Source organism: Octopus bimaculoides, chromosome 22 (assembly GCF_046866305.1).
Source record: "Octopus bimaculoides isolate indiv1 chromosome 22, ASM4686630v1, whole genome shotgun sequence".
NCBI classification, from domain to species: Eukaryota; Metazoa; Mollusca; class Cephalopoda; order Octopoda; family Octopodidae; genus Octopus; species Octopus bimaculoides.
In genome coordinates this window covers 38559965-38566445 of record NC_142949.1, presented here as the reverse complement: position 1 = coordinate 38566445, position 6481 = coordinate 38559965, and the positions used below count along the sequence as shown (strand labels likewise).

The following is a 6481-nucleotide window of genomic DNA, read 5'->3' as shown; positions in this document are numbered from 1 at the left end:
GATATCCTCCTCCACATGTCTATAGGCCATATGCCTCTATTAGAAACTACGGTATGTATATACATGCATACATGTTCTATACGTAAATATATATCGTATGTACTCATCTATGTATGTATATAGCATGGTGGTCTGTTCTTTGAACTAACGATCACGAGATCGTGGATCCAGTTGCAAAGACAAAGTGGTGAGGTGTGTTCTCACGTTGCTCTGCAATCACTTCAACACCTGACGCGTGGCACCTGTTCAGGTAACGCCGATTTTGATGGAGAGAGTGACCTCATGTGCAGCACGAACATTTGACCACTGTACACAAATTATTTGTGCGGGTCATTCGGCAAAACTGAACGCCCGTAAGTCGTCTTCGATGGGAGTATCCATCACACACACACATTATATATATATATATATATATAAACTTATATCTAGACAGCCATCAAACTCAGTGCTATTCTAGGTTATCTAACTGATTTATTTAGAGTCTGCTCGCGAGAATCCAACAGGTTGTCTGTTCTAAGTTTTTATTCTTTTGTACATTAAAAGAAATTAACAATTAGACTTCAGATACATTGCCTACGAAATACATACCAGAATTTACCTTGTAGGATTTCAATAATTTTGCATTCATTATTCTTTTCACTTCGTCAGCCGTGGTTGATCTCAAAATGACTAAAAACTGAGTTATGGTATATACATGGCTATTGGTTCGCATCAGGCATTGTTTCTATAAGATGAAAACGATCAACTACGAACAAGACAAGAAGAATACGTTATAGAAATTCTAAATCGGAACCCGTATGTTTGAAAAGTTGGAAAACGAAAGCGCTTACACACAACATACACACTAGACATAAATTACACACTATATGCAAGCTTCTTCCACAAAGGTTAGTGATATTCAGATAAATAAAAGAAAATTTTTAAATAGTTGATTCCTTTTAAATTATTAGCAAAAAATTCCTTTTGCTAATCATTGCAACTGTATCGACTAATTTTCACAAAAGTTTATATATATATATATATATATATACGCATGCGTGTATGTATTTCTGTATAGATTGTTTGAAGTGGTGTTCAGATTTTATTAAGAAAAAAGAGGAAGTCAGAATTGAAAGAAGCCGTTATATTTTGGACGGAGAGGGCGATCTTCAGAAGGATCCAATCAAAGAATATGTGCCTACGTAGATCCTGCCATTTTGGATCGACTGATGGGCAGTGTTCCCGTTTTAGGCCGGTACTTGGTGGTGCCGTGCAGGTCACATTGGTGACCATATTTGAAGACTGACTGTAGGTTGGTAGCAGAGGAGGTGAAGACGGATATCGATGGTGGGTCGCTGCTTACCCGTCTATCCAAAATGACAGGACATACGAAGATACACATTTCTTTGACAGTGTCCTTCTGAAGATAAATCTTTGCACCCGAAATATAGAGGTGTGTGCGTGCGTCTTGTGTTTCTGTATTTGTCTTTGCCCCCCCCCCGCCACCTCGCAACGCGTCATAACCGGTCCTTGTAACAAAACTGGTTCGGGAAAGTGGTTGATCGAATAATTTCCAAGCTTAAAAGGAAAGGACTTGGGTCGATTCGTTCAACACATTAAAGGCCATGCTCCAGCCTGGGCGCAGTTCAATGACTGAAACCAGTAAAATAATATGACATATGTGTGTGTGTGTGTGTGTGTGTGTGTGTGTGTATGTTTGTGTGTATTATATGTATGTATATATATATATATATATTTGTTTGTATGTATTATATGTGTATGTGTGTGTATATACATATATTATATATATACACATATCTGTGAATGTTTGTGCAAATTAACATATATATATGTGCATGCGTATATATATATGTACATGTATTTATATGTATACGTATATGTATATTATGTGTGTATATATCTATGCGTGTATATCAGTGTATGTGCGTGCATGCGTGTGTGTGAGCGCGCGTGTAAGCATATTAACATACATATATGTGTGTGTATATATATCTACATTATTTTTATGTGTGTATATATATATATATATATATATATATATATATATATATATGTGTGTGTGTGTGTATGTGTGTGTATATATCTATATGTATGTAATTATGTGTGTGTAATGAAAGCCACTTAATCCAGCGTACTAATTATATAAAAAGCGCAAATTAAATGCACCGAAGTATATAATAAATACGTGTGATATGATTTTTATTAATATATTACTTGTGTTTGTCATTATTATTTATTATTATTATTATTATGAACACTTCAAATATTTAGAAAATGGAATTAACTAAGGACATTATTAAAATAACTCGTAGAATGAAATATATTAATTAGAGTAAATAATTGCGGATGTATATATACAAGTTCTCAGTTGTTTGCGTATGCACACCCACTGACGTAAGGTTGTGTGCTATGTTTGTATATATATATATATATATATATACACTCACTCGTATGTACGTTCACATATATGCACACACTGGAACAGACACGCACACACACATGCGCACGTATATATAAAACTATGCGCAAACATGATTGCATTAATATAGTTACAAATCTGTGTGCGCTTATATGTGTGTGTATATATGTATGTCAGCAGATTTTTGTATACATATATGTATGTAGTACACATGTTATATTATGTCGTATACATACATGTATATACACACACACACACACACACACACACACACACACACACACACACACACACACACACACACACATATATATATATTCGCCTATAAGAGTATGTAAATGGGTGACGATATATTCGTGATGAAGTAGTACATATTATAACCTTCCGTGCGGTTTCAATCCCAGAGCACTGTATCGCAAGACATGTGCCGTCATCTACGGCCGTATAGTAATCATCGAAGAATACCTTGTGTGCATTGTATTGTTTATTATAAAGAAACCCACTAATATCAACATGTGTGTGTGTAACGCATAGTTACATATGCATAGAAATACGTGCGTTTATATGTAGACACAAATTTACTGACATATACACGTTCACATACATATATTCATATCTATCTATCTATCTATCTATATATATATATATATATATATATATATATATATATATATACACACATAGTTTCATATATATATATATATATATATATATATATATATATATATATATATATATATATATATATATATATATATATATATATGCACATTTATGTAATATATTCGAATATATATATATTTACTATATTTATGTTATTACATATTTATATATATATACATATATCTAGGAATATATAGCAATATATATAAAATATCGATAGATAGATAGATATTACTGTGCGTCTGTCTTTGAGTATATATGGATAAGTCTTCCGGGACCGTAAGTGTGCCTTCACAGTGGTCCTCCAGCATGTCTATTGTCTAATGGTTGATGATAATAATAATATATACGTACATACATACATACATACACATGTATTCTTTTTTATTATGTTCAACCATTAGACTATATATATATATATATATATGTATAAGTGTATATATGTGTATATATATATATATATATATATATGTATAAGTGTATATATGTGTGTATATATATATCTATATATATATATATATATATATATATATATATACATATTTATATATATATACATGTATACCAAATAAAAAAATGTCATGCACATAAATTCATGTATGTATATAGGTATGTATGTATGTGCCTGTATTCCCCTATTAGATATAACTTCATCAAAGTCTGGTACCTCGAACAATGTGTAATTAAATCTTAATTATGATAAACATTTATTTCTTAATTGTATATGCTGCATATAATTTGTAAAGAACGGGACTTAATTATGTTCGCAATATCAGTTCTGCCTATTTTATAGAACTTGGCATTTTATACGAGTTGTTATTGTTGCTTAAGCCGAGGTCGGCCCTAATCTGTTCCATCTGTGATGAGAAGTAGTCTAGTTGTCATTATCACGTCTTTTATTCATCTGGTGTTTATGTAGATATAACACAACTTACCCTTCTTTGGTCAAAACATTTGCTCGGCATTACGCATAGTGTTTATTATTTCATATCTACAAATCGTTATCAGTGTGTTTGTATATCTATCTATCTATCTAATCTATCTATCGATCTAATCTATCTCTCTCTCTCTCTATCTGTATAAAATCTAACTATCCATCCATTTATCTATCTATCTATCAATCCATTTATCTATTTACACGCACAACAGTTTACGTTTAACAAATTCACTCAAAGGGCATTGGTCGATACGGGGCTGTTAGAATAAAACGCTAAGACAAAGTGCCACGCAGTGACACTGAACCCGAAACCACCTGGTCGCCGCAAAGCGAGCTTCTTATTCACAGTGGCATGTCTATATATATGTGGCACATATATATATATATATATATATATATATATATATATATATAAATAGTAAATGAGTATATGCATATATACGTACAGGTATGTGCATACCGACATCCACCTGTATGTATAGGTGCATATCTGGGTACAGGACATTGCAAACAAAACGTAGACGAGAAAACACACAAGCCACAGAGAGAACATTCTCCTTCATCAGCTACCCCCGTTTTAACACCGGCGTTTCGAAGAGCTGGGTAGGACGCATCATTAAAACGGCTCTTCCCATGGACCGCAAATTAAATTTATGTACACAAATTAAACCTTGCCATGGAGGAATGTAGTGGCGGACAAAAAACAAGACAGGAAAGCAAACAGAAAAGGCTATATGGCCAGACGGGAAAAATTATATATATATGCGTGTGTGTGTGTGTGTGTGTGTATGTGTGTGTTTACACAGGCAAATAGATAGGTGGATAGACAGATAGATCTTTACCTTCACTCGCAATTGTGGATTTGCAGTTATTTTCTAAGCCGTTGCTTCCTCCCGTAGCTTTAGATTCCTGTAATGAAGATCATAAACACCATTATGTATGTATGGATATCTTTAAGTATAAACACTTACCATTATATACCATTATATAATTGTGTACGAGTCTACATATGTATTCATGTATTGCCTTTCAAACACCTTTCGCTTCTTAGGACCAGCTCTAACTCTTTCCACCTACAACTCCCTATTTGTCGGCCGATATGTACCTTCCTGGCTTTGGCCTTTGTTACGTACAATTCCTGGATATATATGTCAAATATATTGTTCAGAATACTTTTACCAGATTATAAGTGCATGAGTTTTATTCTACAGTGGGTAGTACAGATTAAAAGAATTAAGCTTTTGGAGTTATTTTCACATTTTAACACACCCTATCGAGAGCTGTAATAGCAATTTTTTAAAATTTACTTCTATTAACTTCTCTCTCAAATCTGCATTGCAGTGTTATCATCAACAACCCATGGACATTACTGTCTCAAGCCATGGGGCTCATAAGAAGGTTTACTGAGTTTCCACGGTTCATATGAGACCGAGATTACTGTATTCACACTGAACGGAACGCCATTCTGTCATATGGTAACTCATTTACAGCTGAATGGACTGGGACCATATGTAAGGAAGTGCTTCATTGAAAAACAAAATGCACCGACTGGATCGGGAATCGAAATCGCAACCTTGTGATCGTGAGTGGAATCGACTAGCAATCGACTAACCTCCTCCCCCCAAATTCCAGGCCTTGTGCCTATAGTAGAAAGAATTATTAGTAACCATTATATACTACAAAGTAATGTTGTACGACTAAAATGGATTTACTTTCGATATTTTTCAGGTCGTAAAAATTAAGTAACAATCGGGTTTCGTAGGTTAGTGCATAACCCTACTTCAAAATATATCGTAGAACCTTTTGGAAATATCAGTCACCCACCAATCTGAAGAAATTGATGTTTATCCTTCAATTTTGATAGACTGAGAAAGAAGACAGGTAGAGAAAGGAAAGAGAAAGTGATGATGCTTATTTTGTGGACAAATAATTTGTCTGTGAAACGCTTATATTACACGATTATTGCCAACACAGATCATTAACCAATTTCCTTGGATTCCAGAGACTTCAGAAATCATCATCACCATTAAGGCGGCGAGCAGGCAGAATCGTAAGCAATCTGGACGAAATGCTTAGTGGTATTTCACCCGTCGCTACATTCTGAGTTCAAATTCTGCCGAAGTCGACTTTGCCTGTCATCCTTTCGGGGTCCAAACATTAAGTACCAGCCAAGAACTGGAGTCGATGTGATCTACTGTCTCCTTCCTCACAAATTCCAGGCCTTGTACCTATGGAAGAAAGTATAATTATTATTATTATCCTTATTATTATTGAGTGAGAGAGCAGTGCATGCTATCAAAGTGACACTGGGGTAAAATATACGAAGTCCAGTATACCCATCATGACTACCCGTCTGACAAGGCTACACTAGGCATATGCATGACGACCATCAGTGCGCGGCATAGTGATTTCATATCAAGATAAACAGCCCATGACCTCGCAGGTGGGACCCAGTTAGAATT

General features: G+C 34.4%; 1 long non-coding RNA gene across 1 annotated transcript in view; it reads right to left on the bottom strand.

Moving 5' to 3' along the window:
• Positions 1 to 6046, bottom strand: part of LOC149131450 (uncharacterized) — a 66393-nt gene extending 60347 nt beyond the window's left edge. The window contains exons 1-2 of the long non-coding RNA XR_016237890.1: positions 5975 to 6046; positions 4862 to 4928 (exon numbers count right to left, since the gene is read on the bottom strand). This is a non-coding gene — a long non-coding RNA (uncharacterized LOC149131450). The remainder of the gene's footprint in view (positions 1 to 4861; positions 4929 to 5974) is intronic.
• Positions 6047 to 6481: the final 435 nt, after the last annotated feature.